Raw genomic sequence first — 24870 nt, 5'->3', positions numbered from 1 at the left:
AACCTACCAAGACCTCATCACAATGAACAAGAACTATCCCTATCCCTCACAAGAAGAGGAAAGAAAAACTCAAATTAGCATATAACCCAATAACACCTGCCATGTCAGGAATTACCTGCATTAGCAAGAAGTTGGGAAAACATTAATTCCTTCCAAAAACATCTTGGCTATAACTGCCTAAAGATTACTAGCACACACATACTCTAGAAGGGACCCCAGACCATAGATTCCCGGTATTGATTTCAAGGGTGAAAATCCACCCTTACATTACATTTATGGGAGAGACTGATTGCTGGAAAGCCAAATACTATATAAGGTGAAGGCCCTCATTATAAAAGGCATCTGCAGCCATTCCCTGCCTTGTACAGGACATCTAGGAAATGGATGAATAAGGGTTATAAATCAATAGCACTCGCACTAGATCAACGATAGGAAACCATATAGTCTTACTATAATAATATTCCAGAATTGTCTGTAGACGCCCAGTGAGCTTCATTTGTCAGTCAAGCCACAATAGGTCTTAACATCAGTTTGGATGAAACAGACACTGGGCCAAGGGAAGGGGGGAATGGCATTAGTTAGATACTGTTATTTTACCAAAAATGACATGTTGTGTCAAAACAAATTACTGTTAATTTCCATCGGCGGTACAGTAAGATTGAGAGTAGTGGCAAGCAATGACAAACATCACTGGCATAATAAGAGGGGGCAGGCAGCCTCACTCAAGCCTCTCCACTCAATTACTGGACAAGGCTTTTAATGCCACTCTGCTCCACTAAAGCAATTTACTTAGGCTAAGTCTCCATTTAGAGACAATTCAAGATTTAAACTGGTAGCTTTGTGTGTCTAATAGATGTGCAGGGTACAAAAATGGTAATAGGGTTATTTGGATGAGCTAGTACCATTAAACCAATTTAAACTACTTTTTCCAACGATGAAATAAAAATAAACAATACAAATTTTAGACATATTTTAGCCTCTAATTATCTTTCTTTAAAATAGGACTGATGAGAGTTTTATATCAAAATTGTAAACCAATGCAAGGATTTACAAAACTACATTGATGGGGTGAAAGAAATGGGAACCCTGAGTCAGGGATACCACTGATATATTGTGTATTAAAAATGGTATATAACTTTAGTGGTACTTTTGGAGTAAATTTGGGTCTTGTATTATATGCAGCCAGACTGGAGGATAGCTAAAAATGATTGTGCGAGTAATGTTGAGATGTATGATCATGAATGCCAGATTCCCAGGTTCAAATGTTCGAAAAATCAGACTTAACTGTAAGTATCCAACAGTCAAGTTATTAGGGCCGACAGCAGTCGGCAAAACATCAAGCAAGCACCCAAGAAAGCCAGGGCTTACAGAATCTGGCACAAGTTCCCTTCTGCCAGCATTACACAAAACCAGAGTGGCATGAGTCACTGAAAACTTGCACCGAGATGAACAGTAGCAAGCTGGAGCCAGTGCCTATTAATGTCACTTGTACAGGCTTAAAACAAGAACGCTTGCCTATAGCATGCAGATAGAGGAGGCATCAGTAAGCAGATCACTGAAGAATAGTTACAGTGTGTGATCAGACGATTCCCATTTCACACTCTTTCAAAGTGATGGCTGTAAGTGAGCTTCAAGAAATATTGATTATATGAAAATATTTACTATAATTCCATTAAGAAGTCTAATTCTTCTCAGTCTTTATTTTCATCCTTCTGATGCAATTTACTCCCAGAATATCCATAGCCCCCCAGCAGCTTGGTTGAGCATGATGACATCTTACCTAACTAAACATCTTATATGGTCCTTCAACTTGCCATAAACATGCCATTAAATGTAATTGTATTGTACATGACATGGATGTATATATTTCCTTTTATTGATACCAGAGTATGTTTCATGATGAATCCCAGATGTTACACCTTTTAAAAAAAAAAAAAAATGAAATAAGTCTAAAAAAGATCATAAAAGTCACAATTCAACTACTTAACTGCTGTTGACGCTTCAAGGGAACTGGCCATTACAATATATACAAAAAAGCCTGTATTAACACATTTTAGAGGTTTTCAAATATAACTCTCTCATAATATATTTTATTATCCCTTACTGTTCCACAGCAATAAAAAAAGATGTTTCGGTTTGGTTTGACCAGCTTCTGAGGGAGAAACATTCATACAAAAAAGGGAAAAGGCATGGTGACAAATATATTCCTGTAGACTCTATTTGTCCAAGCAACAGCATGACTACCTATACATTAGCTATTCAAAAAAGAAGAAAACAAAAGAAAACCTATTCTTCTAGTCCTGGCTACCAATTGGTCTAGCCTTGAATTATTCTGTTCAAACAGGCCTCTGTGCTTGGAGATGAGGGTGCATAATAAGGGATCTGTTAATTAACTAGAAGCAATCCTCGCACGGTGGGGATCAAAAGCTGGCCATGGCCACCGGCTCCTGCACAGAAGATGAAATACGGTGCAAACTTTAAAGACTTCCTGTCATTAGCTGAGACCTTGGCCGCTCCCGGCCCAGACCCCCTCTGTTACTGAAAACAATGAGGACAATAACAGCAGAAACGAAATAGCGCTGGGAGGAACAAAAGAATGAGCTATTTACCAGCACAAAGAAAGGAGGGAGAGATCTGCTTTTACCACGGCTCACTTCAACTTTTAATTAATTTATGACAGACAGGAGACACATGGATACAGCATACACAACTGTGCTGTACCTGGGGCACCATTTGACTGGACTACTGTTTCATATTGATAACAGTTGGTTTGCATTATAGCAACGATCAATGGGCTGTTTGACATTTGTAGTTGGGGGTATATCACAGTCTCTTGAGTTTTTCAAAGTAAATCAACACATTGCGCCCGATTTTGAGGAAACGTGGTAAACCACAAGCGTAAGGGCACCGTGCTTTACTGTACGTTTGGGTTGGATTACAGCATCCCCTTTGTTTTGAGATTTTGAAGGGAGCTTGAGTTGTGTGCTGGTGGAATTCTGTTAGTGTTGACCAATGAAGAAAAAAGTGGGAGTCAGAAGCTGCTAGCATATTAGGAGCAACTGACATTGCCTTTAAGAAAATGAGATCCATAGCGTTTGCCTTTTCTGTAATTTTGTGAACAAATGGCCATTCTCTATTTCCATAGCACTATTTACTAAAGTATTTAGAAAAATAAACATTAGTTGAACAATTTTGGCAGTCGTTATGTTCATAAAAATGTATATAAAGAGCATTTATATACATTTAATAAAGAGCTTACATAAGATTTATATGGGAACTGTGATTTATAATGTGACTTCATTAACTTTAATGCTGCTGTGAAAAATAAAGATTTGTATAAAACATTTTTCTAAATACTAGGCCTACACCTCAAACATCATAATTTCTGGAAGTAATTTAGTCCAAAGTGTTTTCAATTCTGCTATACACTCATTATTTTGCTGAATGTCCATTTATATGTTTAAAACCTTACACACAAAGAAAAGGTGCACTTAAATATATATAAAAAAAATGATCTGGAATAAATTACTAAACAAAGGTATAAAATATGTGCTTTATATGACTGAAAAAAACATTTTTTATTTTTTAGAAACCTTTACTATTTTAGATTAGCACTGTAGTTTATGAAGCTGTCGTGTATTGACAAAACAAAGTCCCGGAGCTGTCCTAAACATCAACAGAGGTACATTGAAAACCTTTACTCATTATTTAAATTAAATACCAAATGAGTGAAAATGCACAAACTAGTATACTAACTAATTACAAAATACAACATACAGCTAATGAGTATGTGCATATTCAAGTATAAAACACTTTGGAATAAATTGCTTCCAGTAATTAGAACGTATGATATATATATATATATATATATATATATATATATATATATATATATATATATATATATATATATATATATATATATATATATATATATATATATATATATATATAATTTTAATATATATATTATAAAAAAGGTATAGAATGTATATTTTTCAGAGTAGCCTTAAGGTAAACGAAGGCATGTTCCACTCCACAGTGCAGCCATATTACTTATAGTTTATTTTAAAATATAAGAAGTATAAGAAAATGGTTTGTTAATGGTGTTTTCTCTCACTTCCTGTCCTCTTTTTGTAATGTGATCGACAGAGCCTACGTTTCAAATAAACCTCCCTTTAACTAGTTAGTCTGCACTGTCATCGAAACCGCTCAAAGCCGACATCAAAATATTACCACTGAGACTAACGCAGACAGAAAATCACAGTGAAGGGTAAAGGCAGTCTGCTCATGTTTGAGACAAATTTCTTCATCAACAGCGTAGACAATAAAAACAAGATTACAACAAACACAACATCATTAACAGCAAAAGATCAACCAAAACAACCAGAATAGCTCAAACAATTTTAGCACAAAAGAGTATTGAAAAATAAACATTCTTAAATATATGAGAAATTAAGAGTGGGTAAACTAGAATCTAGAATGCAAAAATCATTTCTTAGAAGCAGATGGGCTGATGTATAAATAACATGAAACAACTAGGGTGGAAATTCTTAACAGGCTCTGCCAATATGGAAATGGAAAATGCTTCCAAATTACAAAAACAAAAACAGAAAAAAAATACACTTTATTCAGTTATGATTAGGAAACTCATTCCAAATATGTCCGCTCATTCAAAACCTGTCTGTTGTCTTTGTGTCATTTGATGGCTGATTAACATATTCTAAAGAAGTAAGTAACAGAACCTACATGGTTTTCTTTCACATACCTCCACAGTAACAAAATTAAAAGGACTTATTAAATGTTTTACTTGTTTTTTTTTCTGTTTCTTTTTTTCACTTAAACTTTTGTTTTACTAAATGAATTATGATCTGGATGCTGAAAAAGATTTGAGATATTATATATATATCTGAAGAAGGCATTTGAAAAAGAAAATATATCTTTAAAGCACAGGCTGCTTTTGTGAAGCTGTCACAGATGTCAATAATGAGTTGTAAATGTCAAGGTCAAGGAGGATGCTGAAAAAAGCAGAATGTTTTTTTCCGCGAGAAAAAAAAGTGGCCCATAAACTAACATTTAAGTAGGCCTAAAGAATCCTTAGTTGAAAATATAATTATTATTATTCCGCAGGGATTTTGTATGGAATGACTCCACGAGCAGCGTTTGTAGCAGTGTGTCTGACAGCAATAGCACAATATACCACACAGGGTTTTGGGCACAATCATCTATACATTTCATCCTGTCCCACTATGTTTTCCTTTTGTCCCCTGCGGGAAAGGCCCCCAGCTATGTTTGCCACAAATCTTCCCTTCTGTCTAACTTCTGTGTTCCATGTGTGTATGACATCACATGAGTGGGTGCACAAAAAAGGGAACCTTTGTTTTAATTTGAACTGTAGGCCAGTGGCTAAACCAGGAGCAGCCTTTAATGCTTAGGCCCATCTTAGGCAAACATCCATTTTGGTTTGGTTTGAGAGACACTGTGTGCAGACATGACAAGAACAAATGTTGTGTTTTCTTTTCTTTTGAAAAGATGTAAAAGATTGGTTTATTTGAACATTCAAAACATTAATCCCTGACATCTCTGAAGAAAGTGTTGGTTACAACTGGGCCTTATATTGCCGCAAGAGAACAAACAGACTGGACTCTAGCACTGCAAAGAAAACAACACAACTGAGATATTAAAACTAATCAACAAAAGCACAAACTATATAAAGTATATACTTCTGTTTAGTACTATTTTCCGGAGGGAGTTTAGCTAAATGTCCACTCAACACTAAAAACTGGAAGCCTACAATGCATCATTTTCTTGGCCCAAATGAAGCTAAATATAAAAGCCATCGAGTTGTTGAGCTTGATTAAAGTATCTGTTAGTCATTTTTGTATTATTTATTTATTTATTTTTTTTTAACTAATGGAAGTTAGTGATGGCTTTGTTATTTTAGTTTTAAAATGCTTCTCAATAGTTAATAGGTGGTGAAGCGAATGTCTGTCTTGGTCTTTCACCCCTGGCTTCCTGTGTTCAAATCAGAGCTGGGTGGTCTCAGCTCTGCGCATACTGGACAGGAGTCTGCTGCAGACAATGCGGCCCAATTGTCATTTGTTGGGCTAAATTACTCTACCACAGGAAAGGGGAGGTCTCTTTAGGTAGGAAGAAAGGTACTGACACAAGCTGTTGAGCCCTGCAGCTCTTTAAATGCAGCTTTTTCTTAAGGAAAATCATTACTTTTGTTATGTTGGGCTATAAATACATTAATATAATGTCACCTATTATCTTCATGACAAAATAATAAGGGACCAGAATTAAGTCCACAGAAAAAAGAAAGAAAAGCAGCATGTTTATTTGTGGGTGTTTCCTAGCTATATTGTTAAATATATAGAGAGAGATTTAGTAAATATTAGGACAATCACCTATTTCTAGGCCATATTTATGGACAGATCTTTTTTTTTATACATTTTATGTAGGTCATTAAATGATTTTACTTGCAATACTATATGGAGGAACCTAAGTAGCAACACTGTATTGAAATTAAGAACTGCATCAATAAACAGCCTGACTTATTTAGCCCATTGACTACTACAGTGTATTTCAAATGAATGCACACTTCAGCTACACCAGCTTTTTATTTAAATGGGCAACGCCTCTGGCTTTAGCATTCACAACGATGGGCTTGTGGTAATTTTCCAGTGCTGTGTTGTGCAAACATTTGCTCTCAAAAGGGGCACTCATACTTTTTAATACAGGGACTCGACTGTCTCTTGAGGAGCCAAAACTGCACCTATAATTGATTTGTAATTTAGACAATGTCAACACACGCCAACATCTGGAAAAGCAAGAAAAGTATTTTATTCACACAGCACCTAAAAAACATGCTGTTCCCTTTCTATTGAAACATTGTTTGTGGTTTTAAGTACTGTTCTAAAAATAGTTTTCAATTATTTTAGAAAGGTGTTGCTCTATTAACCATCTCTCCAGATCTATTAAATGCCTAATCAAAACTATAATATAAACCTTTTAAGCCCAGAAGGCAACATTTTGGCTACCCATTCTGTAGTTGTTTCCTTTAAAATGGTTTAATTTTACGGACAATATCTGAGGGGAAAAAAGAAAGCACTTGTTTAAACTATATTTTGGTATACTAATATGGCTAATGAGTCAAGTTTTAAGAAAACAGGTCTTTTACTCATAGAATGAAAAGAGTAAAGAAAAGCAGTTTTTCATTATATTAGAAAGATAAAATCATTTAAAAAAAAACCTTTTAGAAATAAGCAAACTGAATTGTATTTGAAAAAATAAAATAAAATAAATAATAATTTGTTAATTTATAAAAAGATGAAAGTCTATAAAAAAAATAAAAAAACATTGATATACACACTGAAAACATTGCTGTCTCTGCTTCAACATTGTTTGTAATCTTCACCCTCGAATTGAAAGAGCTTTCCTACTAAGAAATATATTTTTCTGTTTTTCTAGTCCTTACTGTAGCCAGTTCCTCAGTGAAAAAGAAAAAAAAAACACAACTAGCTTGATGTAGTGCTGATCCTAGAATTTAGAAATACACCCACCCTTCGTTATATCGCCCCGGCAGATTTGGATATATCGCAGTCCTGGAGTTGGCTCCCCATTTTTACTGTCTAATAACGGCATATGTTTTAGTTGCAATATACATAGGAACTTAGAATTACTGTTCATTTTATTTCGTACTGCACATCACAAATAAAAATATACAAAACAATTAAAAACAAAGCATTAATATCGTAATGTTATCATATACACACGTATTGCACAATAACACAAAGCAAATTAAATATCTACTTGCTGAAGCGTTTTTATTTTAGCCAACAAGGTGTTCACGTGTGGCAGCAATGCACTAGCAATCACAGAACAGTGACCTCAGCTCCCTAGCAACAAGCCTCCTATGTTGGGAATGGATTCTTTCAATGCAGCAGGTTTGTACATTTGAGAAAGGAGAGGAAGACTTAAGGAATGAATTATTTGGAGACTGGAATTGATGAAAGCAATTACCCTCTGCAGTACGAATTAAAACGGTGTGCTGCTTTTTATACAAAAATGAGAAAAAGCAGGCTGCGTGGAGGACTTATATTGGACCCTGACTCCCCCGATAAAATGAGGGCGCGGTTTTACAGTATTTGTAATCCTATTTGTTTTTCCATGGTTCTCTCGCTATATCGTGGCCCTCGATATATAGCGGATTTATATTGGACTCCGACACCCGCGATATATTGAGTGGGTGGTGTATAAAGACAAATAAACATAACAAACAATAGCATGTACTTACCTATTTTAATGTATTTTATTTAACTGTGCCAAGCTATTCAAATCCACTTTATGTTTCGATTAGATAGATGCATCACACTTTTCACAAAGTTGTGCTCAGGACAGCCACCAGTCGCTTTTGTGAACAAAAACAAAACACCCTCTGAGTCATGACAAAGCGTATTAGCGCACAAACTCTTCGGATATGTAGACATTTTGTTTGTAAAAGTTAGTAAGTAAGACCACAAGGTATGTAAAGTATGTAGGTAAGGAAAACGAATCGTTGTAAGGCATGTAAAAAGGCAAACTAATTGGAAACCGACAGAACAAATGTAAAAGTACAGCAGACAATTCATTATAGTTATTCTACATAGGAATGAAAGTATTTCTTATAGTAAGGTGCAGTAACTAGCAGTAGTGTTGACCACTGCATTTTTTAACTAATCAAGGGCAAAGACACCTAACAAATTCCCCTAAAGGGCTATTCATAATTAGTACATATGTATATACTCTATATACAGCAAGTTTTTTGTATGGTCCTTGTTGACGAAATGGGGACTTTTATATGCTTATCATGTCTGTATGTCTGTCTGTTGGTCACACTCTATATGATGAACACGATAACTACATTGATATCGCATCAGTCAGCACCAAATCTTTTATCATACACTATTTTCCTATAGAAGTTTTTGATTGCATTGGCTGCAATCTGTTGATTTTTACCTTTCAGGTACTGTTCAATTGTTACACGATTATGAGGAGTCTCTATATGTGCATGCACTGGTTTGTGCATTCATTTGCACCTTAGTTACAAACAATGACTAAATAAAAATTACAACCCAGTTTCAACTCCAAGTCCAAATTACACATACAGTATAAACAGAAGTCCGACATTAAAACTATATTTTAGCTCTTTTGATTAAATTAACAATAACAATTAAGAATAGTTTTATAACATGTTTGAAATTGTAATAAATACGAAGTTCATCCTTTAAGAGACTCTTTTTTTTCCCTTGGTAATTAATTTTTGTTTTTATTTATTTGGCGTTTAAAGCCCCGGCTTGCAGCCCTACAATAAGCCAATAGGTTGTCATGCAGTACTACAAGAGTCCTCAAATTTAGGTTAGCTTCCTAAATTAATTTGCATTATCAGACTATCAGCCAGAATGTATTTGCTCAATCATAGTATCAGACAAACAGAAATTATTAGCTGTTTATAGTGACTGGCTGACTTCTCTTCTAAAGCATATAAAGCAAAAACAAACACCCTAAGCTCCAGCTGCTCCCATCAATGTTAGAGCAAGGTGCTCAACGCAATCTAATCACAGCACTCAACCTGCAACAAGACCTTTTATACAGAGCGCACAGCATTACACAGGACCTCGCTGGAGTGCCTCATTGTAGACAACAACATGTCTATGAGTCTATTGAGGTGCCACTGGGACTCAAAGCAATGAACCTATAGTACTGCCAGCCATTGTCTCCTCTCCAGCAAGATCCGGGGGGGCCAATATGCATACGCCAGTCCCAATGAGAGAGGTTTCTAACCAGATCTACCTAACCTCTTGATAAGCAGCCTATCTAGCCAAATGTTTTAGCCTAGAGGTTGTATCCTATGATGACCTCTGAATTAGGTCTAACTTAAGTACTGTGTCAGGAGGATATTACAGGAGCACAGAAGCAAACTATTAGGGCATACTGTTTTTTTTTTATTATTATTTGCTAGAAACAAATTCACTCATGCATTTTTGATGTACAGTTTTTTTTTTTTTTGTAATGTTGTAATATTACACATTGACATCAGTGTATAAAATAGTTTGAGTATTTAAATTATGGAACAGAGAATATTGAAATACACAAATGATAGGTAGTTTACTAGCTGTTAACTGTCCTGGTAATAAATACTGCATAGTGATATTTCTGCGACTGACTATAATATCGGTATAAATGTAAATTCTGCGTTCATTCTGTATTGTGGTTCCTCTGTTCGCTCGTGGCAGCATCTCTTCTTTTTCTGTTAGACACTGTTTTGATGTTTTAGTCTGTGGTAAGTCCTCTGAACAACATTAATGCAATCAGTCCCGCTTTTCCATCATTTTTTTTTTTTTAAGTAGGTTTTCCTCAAACTTAGGACACTAATTTCTTATTCATCCTAGCCTGTTTCAGGAAGGGGGTGGGGGGGTACCATCAAAGGTCCACCCACAACGGACCTCATTATTACCCAAACCATCCAAATTTCATTTGTGGATTCTATTTAAATGCTTTTTTTTCTTTTTATTTGAAAAAATGTCAGTTGTAAACAAAGACCCACCAAAGCCCTAATTAAACAGATGAACTGTATTAACATAACCTGAAAGCCCTGTCCAATTTTTTTTTTTTTTATGATCCAACCAGTGAGACCAAATATGGGCAGTTTAATTACCATTTGGACCCAAAGCCTCTGCCTTTGATATGGAAATCCCACTTCAGTTCCAGCTCCCAATCTCCTTTCACTCTTTCCTTGTCTTCCAATCTCCAACATGAATTGTAAATAGTGTTGTAAACACCTGATAGTGAAAGCTAGCAGGGTAATGTGACCAGGGGATAGGGAGTCTAGAGGAGGGAGCAGGAGCGGGTCTAGATTCTGAGGGGGGGGGGGTGGGGGGGGGGGGGGTGGCCACCCACCACACATAAGTGACCGGATTACAGCCGTTCCCTTTCTTCTTGCCCTCGTTGCGCACAAGACCCCCCTCAGATCAAACTGAATGAGAGCTGTCATGTACAGTTACCCTTCTATTGTCATCTGCTTATTGCATGACTCCCGGCTTTGCTTTAATTATTAATTGCACTTGTCAACTATCATTAATTCCTCTTTAGCATCCCTGTCTTGGAGTAATTAGACAGAATGGCCCGGCTGCTCTCATTGTTTCAAGAGCCACTAAAATAGCCTGATGGATTTTTGTGCAGAATTTGAATTAACACAATCCAGTTCATCTATCAATCTTTTTAAGCAAAGGGGTTTGGGAAAATATCTAATACATAATATGTATGTTTGTGTACATGTATATATATATATATATATATATATATATATATATATATAATATAATCGAAAAATCAAAATCTGTGTCCAGTTTTAGACACAGGTAAATATGGTTATGTTCCTCATCTGCTGTTTTGCCGTTTGATTATCCGTATACAGAATTATTTTTTTGTGAACATTCAGTGGGACCTATTCCCATAGACGATTGTTTATTTATTATATTATTTATTATTTATTTAATATTATGATATATGAAATAATAATAATAATAAAGATGCATACAGTAATCTAATCTGAACCCTACTATTTCGAATGACCTATGATAGATACACAGGTGTACATTAGAGTATCCATTCTGTTGGTGAATCACATCATGCTTATTCGTGTTTTTCTCAAATTTTAGTTTTCCAACAAATATTCAAATGCATGCAAATTATACTGTTACAATTTGAACATGAGTCCCTACCTGTACTAAAAACAAAACAACACAACAGTGGGATAACAAGAGCATGTATAAATGAATTAACAAAGGATGCACGATGGATTTGCGGTTTATATTCTGATCAATACTGATAAATATTGTGGTTTGATAACAATGTCCAAAGAGTATTGCCAATTAACCATCATGGCATTAACGATCGCCTTCAGCTGGTAACCAGCATGATTACACCATACTTTGATTAAGCTGAAAGGATTTTTGTTACTGCCAGTGAATCCTCTTTGGAGATGCACTGTAGTAACTCTACCCATAAGCAAGAAGACTGAGAACTATAAAGACACATATATTAAAATATTGTATTAAAATAAAATGTGTTTGGTCTGTTACCTTCAATGGATTCTTTTTTATCTTTCAACTTACATTTGATCATTGACATTGCTTCAAGAAGAAGAAGAAGAACAGATGATTGTACCAACTTCTGATTGCCTAATCTATCATAAGAACATAAGAAAGTTTACAAACGAGAGAAGGCCATTCGGCCCATCTTGCTCGTTTGGTTGTTAGTAGCTTATTGATCCCAAAATCTCATCAAGCAGCTTCTTGAAGGATCCCAGGGTGTCAGCTTCAACAACATTACTGGGGAGTTGATTCCAGACCCTCACAATTCTCTGTGTAAAAAAGTGCCTCCTATTTTCTGTTCTGAATGCCCCTTTGTCTAATCTCCATTTGTGACTCCTGGTTCTTGTTTCTTTATTCAGGCTGAAAAAGTCCCTTGGGTCAACACAGTCAATACCTTTTAGAATTTTGAATGCTTGAATTAGGTCACCACATAGTCTTCTTTGTTCAAGACTGAACAGATTCAATTCTTTTAGCCTGTCTGCATATGACATGCTGTGATGAGTCAAAGGGGTTTCGGTCTGCAATTCAGCCTCCCAACAGTAGAAGGCATCAAACCAACTCGGGACTTCCCTTACCAAGGTCTTGTGACCATGACAAAAGTCATCTTTTTAAGGGGCGGCACCTTGGTGAGGGGCGGAAGTACGAGTATGTAAATTCCAGCCACTGGAGTCAAGTGAAATTAAGGATACCTGTCAGTTTGGGATTGGTGATCCACTGACTACCGGGGCGGGGTTTGCATACTAAAGGGAACGTGCTACTGTGTTCGGGGTTGGTCCTAAGGAATAGAGGCGGGGTGAAAAAGGCTGGAGGGAGGACTTGGTTGTTGTGGACTGTGTCACGAACGGAACTAACTGGTTCTTTTCTGTTTTTATTCCTTTTGTTTTATTTTTTTGGATTAAAGCAGAACGCGACGAGGACTAAGAGGCTCCCGTTCCTTTGTTTTTGATTACTCCCGCACTCCCTCCCTCACATCCTTCTTTTTTATTATTTTTCTTTTTTCCCTCGTGTAATATTAAATAAAATTTTAATTGTTACACGTAAATCACTGTCTGGAAAATCCATTTGTACTCACACGCCTCACACATGCCTTTTAAGCCCGGAATAATTCTGGTCGCTCTTCTTTGCACTCTTTCTAGAGCAGCAATATCTTTTTTATAGCGAGGTGACCAGAACTGCACACAATATTAAAGATGAGGTCTTACTAGTGCATTGTACAGTTTTAACATTACTTCCCTTGATTTAAATTCAACACTTTTCACAATGTATCCGAGCATCTTGTTAGCCTTTTTTATAGCTTCCCCACATTGTCTAGATGAAGACATTTCTGAGTCAACAAAAACTCCTAGGTCTTTTTCATAGATTCCTTCTCCAATTTCAGTATCTCCCATATGATATTTATAATGCACATTTTTATTGCCTGCGTGCAGTACCTTACACTTTTCTCTATTAAATGTCATTTGCCATGTGTCTGCCCAGTTCTGAATCTTGTCTAGATCATTTTGAATGACCTTTTGCTGCTGCAACAGTGTTTGCCACTCCTATTTTTGTGTCGTCTGCAAATTTAACAAGTTTGCTTACTATACCAGAATCTAAATCATTAATGTAGATTAGGAATAGCAGAGGACCTAATACTGATCCCTGTGGTACACCACTGGTTACCATACTCCATTCTGAGGTTTTTCCTCTAATCAGTACTTTCTGTTTTCTACATGTTAACCACTCCCTAATCCATGTACATGTGTTTCCTTGAATCCCAACTGCGTTCAGTTTGAGAATTAATCTTTTGTGCGGGACTTTGTCAAAAGCTTTCTGGAAATCTAAATAAACCATGTCATATGCTTTGCAATTATCCATTATCGATGTTGCATCCTCAAAAAAATCAAGCAAGTTAGTTAGACACAATCTCCCTTTCCTAAAACCATGTTGACTGTCTCCCAGGACCCTGTTACCATATAGGTAATTTTCCATTTTGGATCTTATTATAGTTTCCATAAGTTTGCATATAATAGAAGTCAGGCTTACTGGTCTGTAGTTACCTGGTTCAGTTTTGTTTCCCTTTTTGTGGATCGGTATTACGTTTGCAATTTTCCAGTCTGTCGGTACCACCCCTGTGTCAAGAGACTGCTGCATGATCTTGGTTAGCGGTTTGTAAATTACTTCTTTCATTTCTTTGAGTACTACTGGGAGGATCTCATCCGGCCCAGGGGATTTGTTTATTTTAAGAGCTCCTAGTCCCTTTAACACTTCTGCCTCAGTTATGCTAAAGTTATTTAAAACTGGATAGGAACTGGATGACATGTGGGGCATGTTGTCAGTATCTTCCTTTGTAAAAACTTGTGAAAAGTAATCATTTAATATATTTGCTATTTTTTTCTTCATCTACGATTTTGCCATTTGTATCTCTTAGACATTTAATCTCCTCTTTGAATGTTCTCTTGCTGTTGTAATATTGGAAAAACATTTTGGATTGGTTTTAGCTCCCTTAGCAATGTTCATTTCTATTTCTCTCTTGGCCTTTCTAACTTCCTTTTTGACTTGCGTTTGCAGTTCTGTGTACTCTTTCTGCGTACTTTATTTTTGGTCCTTTTTTAATGCTCTGTAAAGTGCCTTTTTCCGCTGAATATTTTTTTTTAATTGATCTATTAAACCATTTTGGCAATTTAGTTTTACATTTAGATTTGTCTACTTTAGGGATGTAATTGTTTTGCGCCTCTAGTACTACATTTTTGAAGAACAACCATCCTTCTTCTGTGGGTGTTTTCTCTATTTTACTCCAATCTACTTCTGTTAGTCTCTGTTTCATACCTTCATAGTTTGCTTTTCTAAAATTGTAAACCTTAGCTTTAGTCATTACTTTTGGGGTTTTAAAAAACACTTCAAATGAGACCATGTTGTGGTCTGAGTTTGCCAGTGGTTCTCTGACCTCTGTTTTAGTTATTCTGTCTTCGTTATTTGAAAAGACTAAATCAAGGCATGCCTCCCCTCTAGTCGGTGCCTTGACAAATTGTGTTAGGAAGCAGTCATTTGTCATTTCCACCATTTCAATTTCATCCTTCGTGCTACCCACCGGGTTTTTCCCATTTTATTTGGGGGAAGTTGAAATCCCCCATTAGTATGGCTTCTCCTTTGCTACACGCATTTCTAATGTCATTGTATAACAGATTATTTTGCTCACCGTCTGAATCTGGCGATCTATAGCATGCTCCTATTATTATGCCCTTTGAATTTTTGTCCGTTATTCTGACCCATATTGATTCGGCTTTATTTTCTTTGTCCAGGTTTAACACCTGGGCTTCAAGACTGTTTCTTATGTATAGCGCTACCCCTCCTCTTCTTCTGTCCTGCCTGTCTTTCCTATACAGTGTATACCCACAAATATTATATTCGTCCCCATCATTCTCAGACAACCACGTTTCTGTAACACCTATCACATCATAGTTACCTGTTAGTGCAGTAGCTTCAAGTTCTAGAATTTTGTTTCTGATACTTCTAGCATTTAGATAAATACATTTAATGGTTGTCTTACCTGAGTTGTTGTTCTTGTTTTGATGCGGTCTCCCTTCTGTTTTTTGTTGATTTCTCCCCCCTTCCTTTCTAGTTTAAATGCTTCTGAACCTGCTCGAGGATCTTTTCTCCAAGTAGACTGGTTCCCTTGTTATTTAAGTGCAGTCCATCAAGTGCAGTCCATTAATGATGCAGTCCATCATTAACTATAGCTGGCTAGCAGCTGACGACTTCAAGTGTTGTTTTGTCAGTCAGTTTGTCCTACTTAGAAATAACACTGTTGGTGTAACGGATGATGGACAGACAACATTGGGATTACATTTCAGTCGTATAATGTTTCTACAGAAACATCATACGACTGAAATTCCAACAACAGTTTTACCCTAGATTTCCCGCAATTTTCAGACCTGACTTTTTCTAATACTTGAAGTAAGTTTATTTTTGCTTATTTGACTTCGCTGAGTCACTACAATGACTCCATATGAGGTTTCACAAAAACAGAACTTTGAGGTGAAATAGCAAACAGCGATAGGTTAGACCGAGATATGAATGAAAGCAGACCATGCATTAAAAACAAAATAGCAGCTTTCCTTGTCTGAGAGGGTATGTACAATATGAGTCAAGGATATATGTGTGTCTCTATGAAATGGAAATGTAGAATTAAACTGCTCAAAGTACACTGTGAGTCGCTGGTTCTCGCGCGGATGTGTGCAGCTGGGACGCGTAACAGGAGACGCGTTGCCTGGCAACCAATTGATCAGGTAGGCACGCTCATCGCTGACCTGATCCGGAGGTTTGGATTGGCTGGGGGGTGTGCACAGGGAGGCTGCTCGCAGCTCAAAGGGTGCCTGTGCCACAGCTCGAGGCGACTGCACTGCCATGCTACACAGAGGGGCGCTTTGTACACATCGAGGAGTGTCCACTCCGCAGGATAACTACTACAGAACCCTTCAACTGCCAGACGCTGCCTGTGAAAGCTTTGCCCAGCCAGGACTGTCGCTGGGACATCAGGAGCAGCAGCAGTAGGTTAGTTTAGGGCATGTTGTTCCCAAGCAGTATAGAGAGGGTTTCATAGTGTAGTAGGTTCCTGCAGCAGGGCGTCTCATTTGGTGAGACTAGTGCTGGCCTTGTGTGGCAAACTTTTTATTTTTAGCTTTGTTTTGTTTTGTTTATTAAACCTGACAATAGGACTAACATTGCTAGTACCCTAGTAGCAGCACCTGTGTTTTTATTGAATCTGCGCGCCTGTGCGGCCTGTGCACCCAATGCTCTGTGTCTGACTTATTATTATTCAGTGACGACCAAGCACATAACACTGTTACAGTCACATAGAGGACATTTCCTAAGAAGGCACTGAGCAGCTAAACTGTTTGCATAAACCATTGCTTGCATTCGTGGTGCTTTTGTCTACTACAGCTGATTGTAATGCTTCCATATTTACAATATATTTACACTGTTACAACAGAGGTAAACACAGTGTTCAGTAATATGAGTTAAACAGTGGACTTTTGTGTACCCTCAATGGGGAAAAAGAAGAATGAAATGTAGTTTTATTTAAAACATCTACAAATACCTCGTCTATCAATGTTTTACCTGTTTAGAATACAGTCACTTAAAATTATTACTAAACTATCAAAAATAAGTTAAATAGTTAAGGAACAATGCAGATGATTGAGACATTTATATACAGTATATTTATGTTTTTTAAGAGATCATCTGGATTGACCCAAGTTATTTAAAGAAGCTGCTTCAGTGCTACCAGTTGTCAAGATTGCACTGGGATTTATAGATTTTCAAGACCCCCATCTACCCACCAACATTTTGAATATCCAAGTATTTCTTAAGTGAAGCTGAGTAAGCAAAGTATGGAATCTCATAATCTCCATTTGCAATGATAATTCATATTTTTTAAACAAATTCAGTTTTAAAATTTTTGCAGAGTTAGTTAGAGTTCTTCTAAATTAAAATGATATTACTATTGTATCAGTCTACCAATGGAATTGTTGTTGAGTTACCTCAAGGGTCTGTTTTAAACCCAGAACAACTGGGTAATTGACAGGGTACTCATTACAACGCCAACCCAACAATGATCAATACATAACGTACAATAAAACAATAAATACAACATAAAAAGATGGAACACTGTAAGGTAGTAATTTGAAAATAATGATAGTATAGCAGTAAAGTCCTGTATTCATATTTCCCAATGTAAACCTAAACATTTCTACCTGACCTGAACAGTTCTCAATTGTCCTGTATTTGTTGCCAGTAACAATAAAGACAGCTCGTCATCCAGAATGCCTGCGGATTGGGGGGTGGTACCATAGGGATTGGCGCAATGTGGATGTTGGTCTAAAACAATACTTTTTTTTTGTCTGTCAGCCTGTCCAAAGGGTGGGAGAAATCCTATTTGAGTAGAAGCTGTAGTCATGGAAAACAGATGTAGCCCTGCCCACCCTATGCTTCGCCTGCCAGGGAGGAGACGGGTAACACTGGCAGTTCTGAGAAATGCGTTATACTGCCAATAGGCAGGGAGTTCTACTCTACCCCCATGCTGCGGAGAGCCTCCGGAAATAAATAAGCCAATAACATGGTACATTTCTAATAATATCTATCAGGAACTAATCTTAATTATTTTCAATATATAGAACAGATGGGGTCTTTCTCCCAGAAGCTTGTTCCTTCTCAGACATGCTGTTATATGCTAGTTATAACTACCAGTGTTATAGGACAGAGCATAACCTGATTCAAAAGGTGTCAAATTCAAATGCAGTGGAGATAATGCATGGCTCTTACAGTGGATGGTAATCCAGAACCTTGTTTCAACCAGGTCCTTCACTTTTTCCAGTCCAGATCCTTGTTCTAAACATGTATAGAATTGTTTAATTGAACCTATGAGCAGCTATTTAATAAAATATAAAGTCACCTAATTGGAAGAAGGTCCTGGATTGGAATGGACCGCAAGCTACAGTATTGTATTTATCTGTATTATCAGCAGTGGTGTCAGTAGTCAGTGGCATAAGAATACATTCACCAATGATCCATTTGTCGTACCTACTACTTGCTCTAAATGGAATTTACTCTTATAACCAAGTAAGTGTAACTGCTCTTAGTCGTAATTGCTCTCATATGTAATTATTTACTGTAGTTTATATTTTCTCTCATTTGAATTTCCTTTTACTTATTACTGATTGTACTGTATTTTATAACTGTTCTTACCTGTAATGTGATATTTGGTATTGTGATATTTTGTAATGTGATACATTGTAACAACTGCAAGTCGCCCCAGGTAAGGTTGTCTGCTAATAAGTAAATAATAATAATAAATAATGGTGTGGCAGGGTAGATGGAATCTCTGCACTGAAAAGTCCACCTCCCACCAGCAGAGGGAGCACGAGGAACCTCTCTATCCAGCAGGCTCTGTCAACTACGGGGTTAATATTCCATAGGAGTCGCCCTGTTAGGAGACTGGTGGAGGGGAACAAGGTACACCTGGTTTCAATTCAGGTGTACAAAAGGGCAGCTTCTCCACCGGTCAGGACAGTGTTCCTGGGACCGGGGAAGCACAGCCATGTATGCTCTGCCTTAACAAAATATACTTTTGTTTCTTTATCTCCTGCAGCCTGAGCAGGTATACATTGCTTCAGTAGATCACAGAGCAAGTACCTGTGGGCAGCATGGATCCTGCACTCATTCACCGGCTTCAGTTAAATATTGTTGTACACACAATCGCTTCTCCCTGGAACCTGTAAATATATGTTGTAAATAGTCGTCTGTATTTAAAATGGCAGTACCCATATTCATTTAATGAACCCGTTTTTGCTTTGTTTATATGTAAATAAATTTTGGTTAGCCCTTCACCTGAAACTGCACTCTATGTGTGTTATTTTGAGGCCTTCCACAGATGGATACACTTCTAATGTAAGGGGGTGTGTAAAAACTCAAATCCATGATTGCAGAAAGTAATCTGTACTTACCTACAAATAGACTGCTAAATCTTCAATTGGGACTGGAAACCCATCAGAGTGAAACCTGAATCCTAAGACAAAGATAATACAAATTGTATGTCACTTGCGTTACTCATTATAGTTTTTTGGAATAACCAATGTAATCAATACATGCAGGGTGGACAACCCAAGGATCCGAAGGAAATTCAAGGATAAATATGTGTGGTAGACCCAAACTCATGTTGTATATATTTTATGCTTCATCCTGCTAAGTTTCATTGCTCTGCAGTGAATCGCTTTCACAAAAGCAACACAATGTGGGCATACGACTTTATAACTTACTTTAAAACAATGACAAATCTCAGAGTGATTTAATTGAATGTGGCAGTTTAACAATTTGGTGGGGGGGTGGGGGGTAGAATTTAGAGGTTTACACTACAATAGGCAATAGGCAATACAGGTATTTCGACTGTAGGTGGTGCAACTTCAGCCATGAAAATTCAGCAGTGGCGCACCAAGCAGGGGGGCTGAGCAGGCTATAGCCCCCCCACCCCCAAGTGAACCAAAAAATAACCTTGCTATAACGTTTCTTTCATCAGGTTATACAGCGTCTGTGTTGTTTTGCTGCGCACCATACTGTCAGCTGAGAGCTCTCTCGGTCAAAACTGCGGCGCAAGCAGGGGGGGCGTGGCTACCAGACTGTGTGTTCTGTGATTGGTTGTTTATGTTCTGTTAATGTGTTAGGTACACTGGACTTGCAAGCGAAAGGACTGAACTGGGGTGGGGGGTTAATAATAATGTCGGGTTCGTACGGTCATGGAAATCACGTAAAGGCATGGAATTTTAAAACAACGATTTCCAGGCCTGGAAAAAGTATTGTAAAGTCATGAAAAAATTGCTTAGAAAAGGTTTGCACTATATGTTGTTTAAGAGTACTGTTTTGTTTTTTCTGTCTCTGGCTGTTTCCTTGGCTGTTTCCACGGATTTTATTTGTATTTTCTGTGGTTGCTAAGTAACGAACTTGGCAACGAAGGCATATGTCATTGCTTAACCAGAAAAGCAAGGGGGCATATATTTTTTTTTTGTGTTGCGGAAAACTGTAAAAATGTTTTTGAAGGCACTTGATTTTTGTGACTGTAACTTGATTGAGACCGTAGGTGCCTAACCCATAGAGCACAGGAGAGGCAATACCAGTATACATTTTACCCCTTTACTTTTTTGTTCAGTAGACACTTGTGGCAGAAAATGGCGTTGTGGTGACGTCAGGCCAGAAGGCGGAACAAAACACAAAGGTAGGTAGCTGCAGTTTAAAGGATGCAGCTTGCGCCGTTTATTAAATAACACAAAAATAAATAAAATATTCAAACAAAAATAAACACTGCTCACACAGCAAAATAAAACATTTAAATAAAACAAATCACGAATACAAACAATAACAAAACCTAAGGGCAGGCTGGGCAAGTGCCTTCACTGTTCCTTGGTTTTTAAAAATATCTTCTCTCTCTGCTCCTCACTCGCTCTCGTATTTTCCTCCGTACACCCACCTCGAACATGGAGAGCTGCAGGCTTTTTATACAGGTGTCCATCTCCCGATTTAGCAACAAATTAATCACTTAATTAATTGGGGAGATGGCCACCTTCTGCACAAGGTTTTAAATCATTCCTGGCAGAGGACAAGTTTACTAACCCCGCCTCTGCCAGAACACGTTTTAACAAATAAAACATACGGTGCTTCGCCTTCATATACAAATATACAATAAATAATAAATAAACAAACACAAAACACGGTACAGGGACCGAAGGGGAAACCCCATTCTAAAATAAATACTGAACAGGGCCGCCCTGTCACAACACTATTATTTTGTTATGATTTTGCCTTTAAAAGGCTTAAAATGTATCAGAAGACGCCAGAAGTCTTCTGATATTGATTAAAAAAACAAACAAACAAAAAAAAAAAAACACACCCTACACAAACATTGGTATGACCCAAGTCAGCACTGCACTGTTTACAGCTGACATTATGAATGAAATAATATAGGCTAGGTAGTTGTTGGTTTAGTTTGTTTATTATGTATTAATTCAGTTATATTTATTAAAACAAAGACCGGAGGAGCAGAGTTTTTTTTCTGTGGGTGTTTTTTTTTTTTTTTTTTTTTTTTTTTTTATATAATAAGGAAGATTTGTGTTGCTGCGGGGCCATGAACGGATTTAAGTTCAGCACCATATCTAAAAAAAACATTGTTATTGTTATTAAGCACTAGTAATAATCTGAAGCAGTGGTATTTCAAAATAACAAAATCATGGTTTTACTTTAGTGAAGTATGGTAGAATAAAATTTATTTTCAGATTTCATATTAGTGCTCATTCACTCAAACCAAGTAGGAATTTGCTTGCACCATTTAAGATGTTTTTCAAGTCAAGTAGGATTATTATTATTATTATTATTATTATTATTATTATTATTATTATTATTATTATTATTATTGTTATTATTTTTTCTCAATGCAAAGTCTGCCTGAACGGATCGGGAGCCCTCCCCCCCCCCAAATGTAATGATGGTTGCATCACTGAACTTCAGTCATAAATAAAAGTAGCTTTCTTGGATCTGAAAGAAAGTAGAAAATCAAACCACTTCTGCTTGTAAAATAAATGGTTTAATAGAAACTAAATGTGATTGCAAAAGGGGGACAGTCACTTGAAAAATTGGTCATTTATCTCTAATTCAGTGAAGTGTCATAGAGCTTGCCCACTAGGTCAAGCACCTGCCATTTCAATGATATCACCTGCAAAATCTGGATTTGCTGGCAAGAGCCCCAGTGCAGTGAAAATCCACTGAGCTCTCAGCAAATACAGCCCATTTCTATTTATTACACTTTAAAAAGGTCATCATTTTCCCTGGCTAAGCGCTCCATGCTATTGATAATTTTATGCATAAACAAATGGCAAATTTGCGCCACATAAATATGTATTAGCAATTATTTTTTTCTCTCAGGCGGTGCCAGTCACATGCAAATCCCTCCACTCGCTGGGGCTGGTGGCTTTTGTGTTGCTGTTCCTCTCGAGCGGCTCAACAAAAGGAGCACAATAAACAGTTTAAAAGACTGGCTGTCAATAGGTGATGCAAATGCAAGGTAAATGACAAGAAACCTGATCAAGGATGGCACAGTGGAGGGGGATAACTGAGGAAAGCCTTACCATTATGATTATTTCTTTCTTTTTTCTAATTATCTGAACATTGAAGTACTCTTGACGTGCTAACAGCTGGGACTGGTGGTAAAAATTGGGAGCCCAACAGGGTAGAAACGCACACTGGTTGAATAAACAATGAATTAATAAACAGAACATTTTAAAACAACCAAAATGAAATTAGAAAAATGTGAAAACTGACCCAGGGTTTCTGAGATCTGAGATAACTAATAGCATTCAATGCTAAGGTACCAACCTCTTTCACTGACTGATTTTCCAGCCAATTAAAAAAATATGTCAAAAGCAAGTTTCCTTTGGAGAGAAGATCTGAATACTGTGAGTAAATGAAGCACAACTGATGCTTCCACTGTACTATGTGTAGTTTTTCTGCTTACATATGACGGGGTTCACTAGACTACAAACTGTATTTCTGAAGTATAAGGTTTTATAGGTTACCTATTCAGGTATTTATATTTAGCAAAGAACCACCTGTTGGTGAAATATTTTGTACCTACACAGTTATTTATTTATTTATTTATTTTTTGCAAAGATCTCCATAGGAATTTTTTGCAGTGGAACGCCGCATATCCGACTGTCACATAACCACCCTGATCAATTAACCACCTCGCTAAAGAAAGAAGTATTAAAAGTAGACTACGAGAGTAAAGGCATTGGCAGCAAATGCAACTTCCACGATGGAAACTGTAATGCCTTTTGGACCACCGACCCCTGGCACCAAAGTCAGGCATGCTACAGTTTCGCTAAAGGGCAATCCCTTTAGTCTGGTTTGTAGTCATGTCTTTTATGCACTCATATAATGTGCCTATTTGGCTAGTGGGGGTAATTCATTATATATTTCCCCTGCTTAGAGAAAGCTTGTCCTTGAGTATAGACTAGAGCAACTGAGCAGCATACATCTGAACTCAACAATGAGACTACACATCCCATGTGAGTCGTACCACTAGTTCGGTGCCACTTGTAATGCTTATTTATTTATTAATTTTACATTCACCGTGGTCATGTCTTTTATGCACACATACAATGTGCCTGCGATGTACTGTATGTAGAATCCAGCTCTATCAGCTGTTGTATATTAAATCAATATTTTCTTCCCTTAGAAAACACATGTGCTACTATGTATGTAAGGAGCTTAAACTCAGTATTGCTTTCCAGTTGCACTGCTGCCTAAGGGTGACATCTCCTGGAACAGTCCAAAACATGAAAGCTTCACAGCCACTGCTTCCTAACCCCCCCCCCTTTCATCCTTACCTAGGTCAGCTGCATGCACTGTTATCTGGTATGATTGAATATCTCAAGTTGCATTCAATACACAAACAGCCAGCCTTCCCCCAGGGGAAACCACAGCCCCTGTCACCAAGGAAGAAGGCTCCACAGCCAACATAATGAAGGTCTGAAAACTTTCTGACTCCCATTACTACTTTAAGACTACTTTAAGACTTTGTGCTGAGACTTTAACTCACACCCTTAAGCAAATCCGTTAACTGTAGGAGGAAGTGGGGGGAATGTGATGCTCTAAAACCATTGTCAAAATACCCTAAATAGAATGAGGAGATAAACAGCACTGAGGTGGTAAGCACCCTTGTGCTCATTTTTAAACCTGTAAAGCAAAGAAAAAGCATATTGCGTAAAACGGTGGTAGGATTTACATTTATAGAAATGCCTGGGATTAGCTGGGTGATTTCCTACTCATATTTGGTACATTTTTTTTAAGCAATCAGCCTGTTAATTTCCCTAATACAATAATCATAATTGCCACATTTGCTAATCACTTTCAAATTGAATTTGCTCTGATTTGAGGATGTCGTGTCACCCCCCCCCCCCCATCACAAAGACAGTAGCGCTGCATTTGCTATATAGCTGAAACACTCAAATTTCAAGTACACCCCCCCCCCATTCCCATCTCCCTCTTTAACCACAGCATCCTGTCTTTAATTTAATAAGCATTTTTGTAAACTCACAAAGGGACATATTTTTTTCATGAAAGGTGGATTGTTCATAGGGGTGGTCTGAGTAGGAGGTCACTATAACTTCCAATCAACTTCTACGCACAATAATAAATATTTATCTGTAGGATG

At 37.2% G+C, this 24870-nt stretch overlaps 1 protein-coding gene across 1 annotated transcript in view; it reads right to left on the bottom strand.

Moving 5' to 3' along the window:
• Window positions 1-24870, bottom strand: part of LOC121319718 (transcription factor SOX-5-like) — a 243556-nt gene that overhangs the window by 184135 nt on the left and 34551 nt on the right. The window contains exon 2 of the mRNA XM_041257435.1: window positions 19619-19680. The gene's annotated coding sequence lies outside the window, so the exon portion shown is untranslated. The remainder of the gene's footprint in view (window positions 1-19618; window positions 19681-24870) is intronic.

This window comes from Polyodon spathula, chromosome 8, assembly GCF_017654505.1.
Source record: "Polyodon spathula isolate WHYD16114869_AA chromosome 8, ASM1765450v1, whole genome shotgun sequence".
NCBI lineage: Eukaryota > Metazoa > Chordata > Actinopteri > Acipenseriformes > Polyodontidae > Polyodon > Polyodon spathula.
Note: the sequence above shows the minus strand (reverse complement) of the source record. Positions and strands in the feature narration are given on the sequence as shown.